Source organism: Myxocyprinus asiaticus, chromosome 11 (assembly GCF_019703515.2).
Source record: "Myxocyprinus asiaticus isolate MX2 ecotype Aquarium Trade chromosome 11, UBuf_Myxa_2, whole genome shotgun sequence".
Lineage (NCBI taxonomy): Eukaryota > Metazoa > Chordata > Actinopteri > Cypriniformes > Catostomidae > Myxocyprinus > Myxocyprinus asiaticus.
Window position 1 is genome coordinate 5,045,794 of NC_059354.1, and position 15,036 is coordinate 5,060,829.

Below are 15,036 nucleotides of genomic sequence, written 5' to 3' on the forward strand. Positions count from 1 at the left end.
GAGTGATTTAAGCAAGTACTTGAATGTATAAAATGATGTGAATGATGTACAGTATTAAGGTGATGCATGCTGAATCGTATGGGTAGGCTAATGTAGTATTATACAGACATTCTGCAATATATCCTTTGGCTCCAGAAGAAAAAAAATCATTAAGGACTGATTAAGAGACTTTTTGTTTTGCCCACAAATGAACTGACACCGTTTGTTTTTTTGTTTTTTTACTGAGATGAATTGAGAAAATGTGAACATTTCAAAATGTCACAATCTGATGATAGTCCAGAATTAGAAAAACACTGATGATGAACATGGTACAGATAGTAGTATGCATGATGTTCAGGGACAGATTTAAGAACTCAACAGAAAGCATGACGAGATCATGACAGCTATTGCCAATTTGAGTAGAGAGCCAGCCAGGTTGTATGTACAGCATACTGTATGTGCCAAGAGAGCATCACATCCAACCTTTTAGTGGTGATTTCAGCAAATATGGGAGACATGTTGATGAGTTTATTGAAGAAGTAGAGAGGGTGTTATATGCTAGAAATCAGACCACAGAGGACCAGTTAGACCTCATACTCTCCTTTTTAAAGGGTGCAGCCTTAAAAGAGATCAGATTATGGATGGGGAATGAACCAAAGTGGCTATGTGGCCCCTTTGTGTATCTGAGAGAAGCTTTTCGAGAAAAGCACAGTGTGTCTCAGTTATTACAAACATTCTATAGCCATAAACAAATGGAAGGCGAGGATGTTCGTGCTTACCCTCATGCTGTGTCTCAAATTCAATCCTGAAACAATCATCAAATGCAATATCAAATGTGAATTTGGCAATCCAAGATCAATTCTTTGAAGGGATTAGGGACGCAGGCCTGAGAAGGGAGCTTTGTAAGCTTGTGAGAGACAAGCCACCGTCAACACTTATTGAAGTGCGAGATGAAGCCCTTATGAGGTCTCTAGAAGATCGTAAATCTCGTGTCACAAAATTAGTCAGCAACAGAAGTGTGTCTGAGACATAAGAAGCTGCTGTTGGTATTCCTGAGAAAAACCTGCTACTCTTGAAGTTTTAAAAATTGTAGCAGAACAAGGAAAAGCTATAGGAGAGCTAAAACAAGCTGTCGAGAAACTCATTTTGCAGTGCACTATGTCAGAACCTATGGATCATAGTAAAGCCAAAATGCAGCCAAGGTTTACAAATGATGGCCAGCCAATATGTTTCTAGTGTAATGGTGTAGGACACATAGCTAAGAGGTGTGTGAAGAAAAACAAACATAATGTCACAGAGAATGCTATATCATCATTGCAGCAGGGAAATTTGCACCCTCGCTTGCTGTGAGCCAGGCAGTGCCAGGGCAGTCCATAGGGTCAGCCATTATCGATACTTGTCTTGACCGACTACTCCAGCGTGATGAGGGAAAATGTCCTGTCGCTAATCTAAAGATTACTGGAGTAATGGACTCTTGTTTACTTGATACAGGAAGCCAAGTCATTACTATTTCTAAGAGTTTCTTCAGAGAACAACTGTCTGAGGAGGATGAAGATATGCTGTCCACAGCAAGTTGGCTGAAGATTACAGCTGATAGAGGTTTAGACAAATGTTATCCTGAGTTGGAGGTTGAAACTATGGGTTAGGCGATATGACAAAAAAATAAAATCTCGATTTTTATCAAATTTATGGACAATTCACAACTCTTAAATGTACTCCAACATGATCAAATTGTATGTTCTTTATCAGAATGCAAGGCAACCTGGTTAGAGAAATCCAAGTTCTTTTCATTATAGGAAACAAAGATGTGTAAGAAAAATATACAAATAAACCAAATACATCACAGGGGGAAGTTATCAACAGTGAAAATCGAATAAACCCTGATGTTCAGAAATAATAGAATAAGAAAACTGCAAAATAATTCTTAGCCAGTGTAGGTATTCATTTGATCTAAACCAAGTCAATCTAGAAAGTTACATAGAAATCAGTATCTAAAAATATCAAGTTTTTCTAAAAAGTTCTCACTGTATATCAAACAATTTGTGTGTATATTCATAAACCACTACAGATAGAGAAGCAACCTCTAGTGGTTCACGCTAAGCAGGTCAGCAATATGAAATAATTTATCATTATAATTCAACTAGCAAAGTTTGTCAAAATGATCACTTGCCAAATGTTGGCTATTGATGCAGTACACTTGAAACACACCACAGAACAAAGTAATGATTAGCGATCTATCTGAATCATCATGGCAAAAGGAGAGGCGGATGTTTGATTCTCCCATATATAGCCTCTCCGTGATTTGAAATGAAGTACCTGTCACGTAACCAACATTTTATTATGGGTAAAAAAAAGAAAGGAGATTGTTTATCAACATGCATACACCAAGGCCAGTTATGGTCTTAAGCTGGTGTATGCCTGCATGATGGACGAAGCTGAGCTACAATCACACTATGTACAATCGTACTGGGAATATTACCGCTGTCTTTTATATCAGTCTCCGTGTTGCTAAAGTGTCAAGTTCATTTGGAGTGCGACACACGTGCAGTTGATCAGATCGGGAGCGGCATTAATACTAGCGCTATGAATTCTTTTTCTCTTCCTTATTCAGCCTTTGGTGGATTTACAACGTATCTAACTTTAGTGTTTGCAATATTATTTGCAAAATCATGATTTCTTGATTAAAAAAAAAAAAAAATTCATGTCTAAACGCAAATTTGAATTAATCGGAAAAACCACCCAGTCCTATCTGATTGTTGTTCCCTCTCTTGTGTCTTAAGAGAAACTGTTGTTTCCTGTACAGTTTGTGAATCTCTCCTGAGAAGATATCTGGTCTGAGAATTTCAGCTGATATCGACAAAATCAGTGTAAACACAAAAGACAGTTATTGGAGGACAGCTCCAAAGAGTTTCTCAACAAACTACACATTGGTTGTACTCCTGAACAGCAGGAAGAGCTGAGTGATTTGTTGGTGAAGTACTCTGATGTTTTTGCTCTCGAGGATGAAGACCTCAGTTTTACAGACAAAGTGCAACATGAGATTCACGTGGTGGATGATGTTCCGGTGGCCCAGCCTTATAGGCATATCCCACCCACTCAGTATAGGGAAGTCAGAGAATATATCACCAAACTCCTTAAGAAAGGAGTGATCCAAGAAAGCACTAGTGCTTATGCTTCACCTATCATGCTAGTTAGGACAACTGATGGCAGTCTCAGGCATTGTGTCGATTACAGGCAGCAAAGGCCAAGTGAGATGTGTTTCCTCTGCCTAGGATAGATGAAAGCTTTGATGCACTACAAGGAGCAAAATTGTTTTCTTCCATTGATTTAGCTAGTGGATATCATCAGGTTGCTGTCCACAAGTGAGAAAGGCATAAGACTGCATTCACAACTCCATTTGGGATCTTTGAGTATTCCCAGATGCCCTTTGGGGTTTGCAATGGACCTTTGACATTGCAACGTTTTATGCAGGCTTCCATGGGTGATCTAATTTTTCAGATCATGCTAGTGTACCTTGATGACATACTAGTGTACTTGCCCACTTTCCCTGAGCACTTGCAGAGACTAGAAGTAGTCTTTAGGCCCTTTCCCACCTACAGTTCAGGTTCTTTTCATTTAGTAATGCCCCTAAAGTACCTACTACAGAGTAGGAGCTAAAAATCCCCCTAAAATGGCTCTGAGGAACTATAGTTCCTCAGTTGCGAAAATGACAAAAAGTACTAGTTCTGGGGAAAAATACCTAAAACGGGCTTCAGTACTGCCAGTGGGAAAGGGCCTTTTAACAGACTAAAAGAAACAGGTCTCAAAGTTAAGACTGAAAAGTGTAATTTCTTGCAGCAAGAAGAAACTTTCTTAGGTCATCAGATCTCAGCTCAAGGTATTGGTACTGATCCAGGTAAAGTTGAAGCGGTCAAGCAATGGAAAATTCCCATTCTTAGGGTTCTGTATTTACTAAAGAAAATTAATTGAGGGTTTTTCTACTGGCCCTAAAGTGGGCAATCTCTGAAAAATTCTGTGGTTATATACTAGGGCTGCAATGGTACATGTATCCGCGCTGAACCGAACGGATACAGGGCTTTCGGTACTTTCACGCAGTCACACAAATGATTACATATATTAGCATGCTTGAAACCAATATTAAAACAACATATAACGAACAACACAACCCGGGTAGAACTAAAATGAAAAAAGATTGTCGAGCAAAAGGGACCACATGGAATCAAAACTTGAACAGTGTGTCACATGGTACACTAGAAACTGCGGATCAGATAAATGCATGTGAACTTTATGCAGACAGTTCTTTCATCAATGTGCGCGCGGCCCCAACAGCTTTAACTTTCACGCGCTGTCTCCATGTATATATCCGCGTCTCCCGCTAAACATGCTTAGATGCGATATACAATATGGAACAGCCTTTCTGCCCGGGCCCGGGACAAAATGTCCAGTTGTCCCCCCTTATCAGCGGCCATGCTCAAAAAGCACATCTAACATGATGACTCATTTGCGGCAACATTATCCACGTGTCTCTTGAGCTTATGGAAGCAAAGCATAAATAGCCTGTGCAAAATAGTCTTGCCACGACTTTCAAGCAGCCTCTCGCTGCAAGCTCAGACAGGGTTAAAGCAATAATGAATGTCATAGGAGTATATATTGCTGAAGACATGCAACCATACTCAGTGATTGAGAACACAGGATTTAAGCATCTTCTTAACGTGCTTGAACCCCGTTATAAAATTTCTACAAGAATGAATTTCAGCAATTCTGTAATGTCCACTCTATTAAATCAAGCACACGCTGTAATTGTCCAGCAGGGGACATTGTCAGTGCAAACAGATCTGCCCCCTACTCTGATAATGTGGATATTATGATTTTCCCAGAAAAAAAAATAAAAAAACTTGAAAATTGAGTGATAAATACAGTTGGTGAGCTGAAAGGCAAAAGACACAGAAATCTGCACCTATAATGTCTTACTTTTCTTACAATTATTAAAATTGCCCTTTTTTTCCTTTTATTATTATTTATGTTTGTATACAATGTGCAAATAAGAGGCTCTTTAATTTTGTATTGTATTTTCATTGAAGAAATAGTGCATGTATAAATGAGCCTTCATAATAAGAATTGTTGCCCATCAGCCACTGTGATTTCAAGATTTCAAGATTTCAAGAAAGATTTGTTGTTTTCGCTGCTGTACCGAAACCGTACCGAACCGTGACCCCAAAACCGAGGAACGTACCGAACCGTGAATTTTGTGTACCGTTGCAGCCCCATTATCTACTGGGTTTCAAGTTTGTGGTCATAACAGATAACAATCCTCTGTGCAATTTAAAAATGGCCAAACTCGGTGCAATTGAGCAAAGATGGATCACTCAATTAGCCGGCATAATGCAGCTGCTGATGCCCTCTCTAGGCTGCCACTCCTAAGGATGCAGAATATGATGACTGTATTGCCATCTGCAATATAATAAACAAAGGAACAGCCTTAGAACCTGACTTAGAGATGGCTGGTATAGGGTTAGACAGATTCATGCTTTAGAGTGTGGAGTAGAGGAAGGCAGTAACCCTCAAGGAAGTATGCCTACTCTGTCGGGTTATACAACAGCTGAACTGAAGGATTTTCAAATGAAAGATCCCACTCTCAGTTCTTTCAGAACCTTTTGGGAACATAAACAAAAGCCCACCACTCGTGAGAGATCTGGTCTGTCAAAGTCTGTACTGTCACTGATAAAGCAGTGGAAGTGTGTTAGAGAGCTGGATGGCTTTATTGCATTGTGCATGACCAACATCATGGTGAATGTCAACAGCTGCTCTTACCCTCATGTCTAAAAGAAAAGGTCCTTGAAAGTGTTCATGACAGTATGGGACATCAAGGCACTGAGCGCACGCTAAACCTGTTGAGGCAACGATGCTTCTGGGTTGGCATGTATAATGATGTGGAGCAGTGGATCAAAAAGTGTCAAAGGTGCCAAGGATACATCCTCCTACGAAGCCATTTCTGGCTTCAAGGCCCCTTGAAGTAGTGGCAGTAGATTTTACTGTGCTCGAACCTGCCTCTGATGGCCGTGAGAACATGTTAATTGTGACTGATGTTTTCACAAAGGGCTAATACCACTGCCAATATCCTTCTGAAAGAATGGTTCAAGAAATATGGTGTGCCTGAACAGCTGCATTCTGATCAGGGCAGAAAGTTTGAAAGCAACGTGATTGCGGAGCTGTGTAAAATGTATGGTGTAAAGAAAACCCGCACAACACCCTATCGGCATCAGGGCAATGCTCAGTGCAAACCCTTTAACAGAACGCTCCATGATCTATTACATACACTCCCCCCTGAAAAGAAAAAGTGTTGGCCAGAACACCTTCCTGAGTTGGTTTATGCTTATAATGTAACACCACATGCAACCACTGGATACTCACCACATTACTTGCTGTTTGGAGTCAACCCGCATCTTCCAGTTGATGCACTGCTAGGTCAAGAGCAAACTTTGGACAGAAAACATGATTGGTTAGTGATTCAAGACAGATTGAGAGAAGCTCATGAAAAAGCCAGGGAACCCTGAAAACCCTGTGTCATCTGCTGAAGTCCTCATAGGTGAACCTGTACTGATTTGAGGAAACACTGAACAACAAGGTTCGGTACCAGAGAGAGTTGAGTCTAGCAGGACAGCTCCTAGAGTATCTGGTCCAGAGATGTTTGAGCCTGACACTGGCACAGCTCCAAGAGTGTGTGAACCAGAGATGAAAATGCCTGTACCAGCATCAAGAAGAACTAAAAGAGCCAATGCTGGCATACACTCAAATCAGCATGTGGGTAGTCTGACTGCATCTCCTCTCCTCTCACTCCGGCTGCAGTAGCACGGAGCTCCGCACGCACAGCTCTCAAGCCCAGTTTAAACTGTAACCTGAAGACACAGACTGCATCCAACAATGGTAAATTGCTGCCTTCGGGGGCTATATAAGGAGGTAGAATGAAAAATCAGCATGCAATGCTGTTTCACTCAGTCCTGAAGTCTTCTCACAGGTGTTAACAAGCCTGGGTAGTGTGTTCTTCAGAGAAGCTGGTAAAGAACTGAAAATATGTATTAAGTCATAGAGGACAATGACTTTTCACAGGGGAGAATGTAGCCAAGCATAGAAATTTCATGTAATTTAACTCTAGTCATAAATTGAACGTGGCCCCTTTAAGACTTTTGCAACACCAACTTTCCAGTACTCTCGTGTTAGAAACGTGAGAAACGTATTGCGTAAGAGAGCTTCCGTTTTTTTTATCGTTTGAGAATACTTTGGGTAAATATAAAATTTCACACAAAATGCTTCTAAATTACATTAACTATGTGTTCACAAGAGTTGTATGTTAAAACTGAGTGTTTGTTATGGATCATTTTTGAAGGATGCATATGGATTGTATGTGTGGCATTTGACCACGTTTGTGCACATGTGCAAGAATTTGATATGTAAATTTAGTACTGTTTGTATTTTCTTTTGACATTAGCCTCTACCATATTTCATTGAACCATATTTCATTTTTGTATTTCATTACCGTATTTAATTTTTGCATAAGTTGTATCATTTACTTTTATGGTGTTTAAGTCAATTTTAGAGCTTGTATGCTTTCATTGAAAGGAAAAGTGCAAATTCTGAAAAAACATCTATCATGTTTCAAGAAAGAAAGTCAGTCAACGTGAGGAGTAGCAAATAATGACAGTACTTTTCTATTTTTATTTTTGGGCAAACAACACACTAGCTGAAATACTGTAACAAGGTTGAGTTGCCAAGTGCTGTAATGGTAATTCAACCCTTAAGCAACATTTCAAATACTGATTTGATGTGAGAGATCATTGCAGAGACATCACAGGTATAATAACCATTTACTGAACTGGGTATTCTATACTCTAATATGCAACAACATGAAGAAAGAGACATTTCTTCTGCCACTCCTGGTCTAACCTTGTCAAAAACTCAAAGGAGCATCATGCTTACAAGGGTCACCACAAACATCTACTGTCAAAATCTTCAACCCTAACAATGGAAATCTTTTTCGACAATGTGCTACATCCTCCAGCCACATTAATTATTCTTCTCTATTTGGATTTAAATGAGAGGCCTTGAAATGAACTCAGGCCAGAAGAACATGAGAGGATCCAATTAATATTTGACATGGTCAAGAGTTCTGGGCTTAACTTCTCACATCTGAAGAGGATGACGAATGAAAATTAACCTCCAGACCTTAATTTTTTAACTATGCGGCGTAAAAGGGAAGGGACGGTAATTAATCCATGGAATCAGCGTATCGGTCATTAGTGAAGCACTCAACGCTAATACAATCAGAAGATGCATTAGCTGCAAGAGGGAGGGAGCACATTTTACAGCAGATTTCTGCGTGTACATTGATGTAATTTGAAATGAGTGAATGATCAGAGGTTTAACTTCTGTATCATTGCTTGAAACTGTTTCTAGTGTTTCATCCACTCTTCAGATAATCTTACCAGAGCACCTAGGAGCTCCAGAGACACAAATCAAAGTAAGAGCAAGAGATAAGAGAAAGACTATTTCTACACTGTGAATCCAACATGATCTCATTAGTATTCATATGAATTCAAGTGTAGTTCGATGCCATCACCTTTATTTAACGCAGCTGACGTTTTACGGTTTCATTCTGTCCCGTGTGATTTCTGTTGATGTATTTAACTTGTTTCAAAGGATTACATCACCTTAACCAAGACAAAAAAAAATATTTTTTCCTTTTGCAGTGTAAAATATTTTATTCATAAGAACAAATTTCTAGATTCTTTCCCCAGATTTGAGGTATTTTACGTTGAACTATCTCACATTCTACAGTCTCTTAAACTCATTAATATTGGCAAGAATGTCACATCACATATAACTACATGTTGTTCTGCAAAATTCTCACAAGATACACATTTGCTGCTATTGAGTTTGAGGTACTGGGAGGTTTAGGGGTAGGGTTAGGGTTTAGATTAGGGTTGGGGTAAAGTTAACAGTTTAACTACAGATGTAATTAAATGCAGCTGCTTTAAATGTAAGTACAATGCAATAACATGTATGTACATAATAAGTACATTGTACCAAATGCATAAGAACATAGTAGTTAAAGACAGTTAATATAAAGTGGGTCTTTTTTCCTTTTAGAGTCTATAGGAATCATGTGTGTTTGAGGAGTTTAAGCGGTATATTATAGTAAAAAAAACGTTTCCCAAAAATGTAAAAATAAACATTGTTGCTGGCGACGTGCTTATTTCTGACTCCCTTGTTTGGTTATGGTTGTATGGGGGCCTTTAGGAAAAGCACGTTTACATGCATGTTCTTACACCATTTATGCTTAATAAGCTGACAACGCTTGTGGTCATATAAACGCAATAAACGGCGTTCCTTTATGGGTGTAGGTCATAAACGGCGTAAGGATTAAACCGATCGAAACCGATTTTTGCCCATTACGCCGATGTCGTGTGGCATGTAAACACCTTAACCGGCGTTCTTGCCGGTGTTATAGATCAACTGGGGATCATTTTAACTGGGGAAGTGCGAATGCGTGTGAATAATTTTACTTGCCTTTTCAGCAGATTTGTTCAATGTAAATTGTTAATGAGTAAAGAAAAGAAGTTTTGTACATTTTTTTTAATTTTGGTATCATTATTAACCCACTTTGTTTCATCGAAGTCTGTTCCAATAAATCTGACACAATTTTAAGAGCTATTTTAACAGTTTCACAGGGTAATATCTGGTTTCCCATGTTGACATCATGGGCTGATATGTGTCAATAATATACTTTCAAATGCTTTTATTTCTTTATAATAAATAATGGCTTAATTAACCATAATAGTTTGAGGAACTTTCTCCTATCATTGAAAATGAAAAAAGTGATCTATTAATACAAGCTGGGACACTGGTTAAGTCACACTGATAGTTCATTCAGCGACCCGGTTTCAGATCCTGGTTCATCAAGATGCAATTGTACCTTTTCTGCAGATTATGATGTATTTTTTTTAGGTCTATTGAAAACAATTTTGTAAAACACAGACACAATTTATTATATTGTTTTAAACAAATCTATCAAAATTGCAACTGAATCTGACAGCCAGTAATCACAGCATAACCTACTGAATTTTCTGAGAATGGCTGAATTACTGAGCAGAAAAAATACGAACTACATTGTACTGTATATAGTTTACAGTTTTTTTTTAAAATTGTCAAACAATTTTAAGATTTAAGATAAAACCTTAAGATCTTATGATTTTGCCAAACAAACAAAATCATTGTTTCTGAAGAACTTTCTCATGCTTTCTCAGAATATAATTTATCATTGGTCACTTTGGCCTTTGTACATGCTCTCCAGTCTCCACAAAAACACAAAATTGCACTTCTGAAAGATCATCTTTTGGCGGTGTCATGGATAATCATATATATAAGACATTGTCAGTCACAGAACCTTTGAAAAGTAAAGGATATAATTATATCAGTTTAATTAAATTTGCAGATGTTTACAAGGGATTCAAACCCGGATGCATTCGTACAAACACGCTACTGCTAGATCAGTCCTAATCCTTCCTGTCATTTGCAAACAATAACTTTCTTAAATTTACCAAACTATTATTATTTTTTTAAATTAATGGAAGTAATTTAAGAGTATAGGCTGGGTTTCCCAAAGCACTAATTTGAACGTTAGTAGCACTTAAGTGGGGCTTAATCTCGAAGGCGCGTTTCCCAAAAGCATCATTATCTACGTAAAAACGTTCATAAATTAACGGGAGCTTTGAACCGCTCTTAAGTCCATTAAGTGCAACTTAAACATATCTTTCTGGCATCTTTCACAGTTTATCAAAGATAATGGGACATTTAATAAATTGTATTAATATATTTTGATCATTGGAATGCCATTGCATTATTATTATTATTTTTTGTTCTCCCCAATTTGGAATGTCCAATTTGCTCAAAGTACTCGTGGTGGCGTAGTGACTCGCCTCAATCCGGGTGGCAGAGGACGAATCTCAGTTACCTCCACGTCTGAGACTGTCAATCCATGCATCTTATTACGTGGCTTGTTGAGCGCATTACCGCGGTGACCTAGTGCGTGTGGAGGCTTCACGCTATTCTCCACGGCACCCACGCGCCCCACCGAGAGCGAGAACCACATTATAGTGACCACGAGGAGGTTAACCCAACATGACTCTACCCACCCTAGCAACTGTCAATTGGTTGCTTAGGAAGCCTGACTGGAGTCACCCTAGCAACCGGGCCAACTGTTTGCTTAGGAAGTCTGACTGGAGTCACTCTGCCCTAGATTCGAACTTGCGACTCCAGGTGTGGTAGTCAGCGTCTTTACTTGCTGAGCTACCCAGGCCCCCGGAAATCCATTGTAAACTATTTCAGAGGATAAAAAAGTTCGAAAAAATCGCTATGAAATCAATAGGCAGTCTCTGTAGTCTGCGCATGCGACGTGATCTAAATTACAAGACACGTAATACAGTATAACATTATATTAGCCTTCTTTGATAAGCACGATGTTTTAAGAAGACATACATGAGTAATGCAGTTTAAAACTTAAATAAATATGCCTAAAAAATAATTACAATTTGGTTAACAAAGGAGATTAGAGTGAGAGCGTGCAATGAGAGATTCTCTATCTCTCTCTCTGCCTCCTCCTCTTCTTTCTTCCTCCAATGGATGTTTCAAATCAGCTTGTGTCTTTTTACAAGGCAGTAACAAATTGCATGATGCATAATGGCAGTAAGGCTACAAGTACACATTGAACTCTAAACAGATGATCTATTAATTTTTAGATAGATCAATGAGTAGTAGTTCAGTACTGATGCCCATCATTTTAATCCTGTTCTGTGTGCATTTGTTCAATTTCCAGACAAAGGAACGAAACTTTAGGTTACGTGAGAGCCCCTTATGATTCACATCATGTACATTCACGTTACATGCATTTATTGCGTCACTTTCATTAATCTTAATGATTGAGCATCAATACATCTGAAACTCCATCTTATTAAAGCCATCATTATTTATTTAATTAAATTCTGTAATAGTTAGGTAATAAATGTCGGCCACTCGACAAGGTTACACACAACTTCTATGTTTGTTAGTATTTCCACATTATTTTCATTTTGAGAAGACAAACACCTGGACATACTGGCCAAAGTGATCAGCACCTTTGGACTGGACAGCTCCCGTTACGAAGCACTTAGTTCAACTTTATAATGAGCGATCTACGTGCTTGTTTGGGAAACAGGCGTTACTCCATCGTAAAATAATGAGCGACTTTTGTTAAGATGATCGTAAAAGCTTAAGTTGCTATCAGGAAACCAAGCCTATGCCTATTATTGACACATTGCAGCCTATGATGCTTTAGTGTTGCAAAATAAAAAATTCCTGTTTACTGCTCTTGACAAGTGTAATTGCCAGTTCCCATTCAAACCAATCAAGTAGCAGGGAGTGAGAATCTGGTGGGGAGTCATGCTGTGTTCCATTCAGCTCAGTGGTAAAATACGCTGGCTACCACCCCTGGAGTTCACTAGTTCGAATCCCAGGGTGTGCTGAGTGATTCCAGCCAGGTCTCCTAAGCAACCAAATTGGCCTGGTTGCTAGGGAGGGTAGAGTCATATGGGGTAACCTCCTCGTTGTCGCTATAATGTGGTTCGTTTTCGGTGGGGCGCATGGTGAGTTGAATGTGGTTGCCGCGGTGGATGGCGTGAAGCCTCCACACACGCTATGTCTCCGCAGTAACGCGCTCAACAAGCCGCGTGATAAGATGCGTGGATTTACGGTCTCAGACGCGGAGGCAACTGAGATTCGTCTTCTGCCACCCGGACTGAGGCGAACCACTACGCGACCACGAGGACTTATAGCGCATTGGGAATTGGGCATTCCAAATTGGAATAAAAAGGGGAAAAATCCAAAATCTTCAATCTCCGACCATAAAGGCATTCCATTGCCAGATGCTTGGAAGATGAAGGGTAAGGAAACAAAACTGCAATGCTCCCGTTAGCTTAGCAGGTGTTCGACTGTCACCAGAGATGTCTCCTAACAACTCAATTCATAAACAATCTGCAACACTAGCATATGTGCTACTGGTGTACGAATATCAATAGAGAGTATAATTTACCATGTTTTGAACACCTGCTACTCTGCTAATGTTTGTTAAACATTCTTTAATATCATGTAATGTAGGAACTTTGACTCATTTATCGATATTATTTAATACAAGTGAATGTTTATCACTTATTTTGTATATCTCCATGGGTGCCGACATGTTTGTGTGAGTCACGCACTTGCATCTGAGAAATCGGAGTAGAAAATTTCCGCACGAGTTTCCCAGTTGGAATTCTGACTTAAAGTGGCGTTCCATTCCTACTAGGAAGTTGGAAAATCTGACTTTCCAAGTTGAATGGAACGCAGCATCAGATTTTGGCACAACAACTGACTGTGATCTGCTAATTGTGACCTCTGAACTAGAATAATTGCATTTTCTGGTATTTACAAAATAAATAGCATTTATCCTACTTCTTCCTTCTTACCTCACAGTAACTTGGTGGGCAAAGTTTCTGAAAATGGAACAGGTGCCGTTGACATGTAAATGTGTCCAGTCATGTGTTAATGTGTTAAAATGTATTCATCTGCTTGATGTCAGAAAGCTACAGAAGATCAGTTCATTTTTGCAGTTTAGTTATAATAAATGCTCTTTTTGGACTGGGGAGAAAGTTTTGTGCTCTGAAAAGTGTCAGTAAAATAAGCTCTCCAGTAATGTAGCCATGGGTGGGCTGGTGTTACCCATTGGCATTCAGGCCACACAATCACTGTCTTTTCCACCAACAAAAAAACTAGATTGCTTTCCTTATAACAAAGCTATTTACACTGTAAATACTAGATGCACTGATGAGACACACGTTCAGTTGACAGGCATCCCGTATCATGCAGCAGCTCCAACCACTTTATTTCCCTGTCTAATAAAATATTTGTAACAACTGTCATATTTGTGAATTGATTGCTAGGAATTGTATTAATTAGGCTATAGGTATTAAATAACTTCTAACCTGTTCATTAAAATCAGACAGAGTTGACATAAGATACTGAATTAAATAACTTTGGATGTTAAAATGCTCTTAAAACTCTAAACTCCATCCACTTTATTTTTTAACATAAAATTATGTTTATTACAAATATCATGTCTTAAGGATTTTTTTATCCATATATAACTTCTATTTATTGCATCAAAAGCAGCTTGTGATGGCATAAATAAGCTACTCTGAAACAAATTATTTCGGCTCTCAAAGACTTCTAAACTCCAGTCTCTTTTCCCACATACAACTGAATCAAAAAAATGACCAAAATCGGTCCATTCTATGGTCAAAATGTTGATTCTGTTTTTAAATTTTCAAAAATCTTTAGGGTAAATCCCCAGAATCCCCATATAATGTTAAATATATGTTCTCAGCCACAAGGCCTCCTAATTTTCCATGTTACACATGTAAAATAAAATAAATCATTATTGATCAATCTTTAAATATTCTTAAAATAGACAACTTTTAGTAGCTAAATGTGCTATATTCACCCTGGATGGAAACAATAAAGGCTAAACAATAAAAAAGTAAAGAAAATAGGGAAAATTAAATAAATAAATAAAACCTTTACACTTTAAAATACTTTTACTTTACAGATCTCATGTAATTGATAATTTTCTTGGCTCCCCTACCCAAAAGTTCCTGCCTACACTACTGAAGCTCACATCTCAAAAGATTAAGATTCCCTTAGGATATACGGCCTGTTAAGAGAAGAACAGGGTAAATAAACAGATTTTCCAATTAATCGTGATCTTCAATTGAACAATCTCAATATCGATACTTAAAATCCCAAAATCGATCTTTTATTTTAAAGTTGACTTCATTTTGATTAGTATTCTATAGCTCCTGAAGGTCAACTGGTAGAGCATGGCGCTAGCAACACCAGGGTCATGGGTTTGATTACCAGAGAACACACAATCTGATAAACACATTTGACTTGTGCTGAATGCAAGTCACTTTGGATAAAAGCCTCTGTCAAATG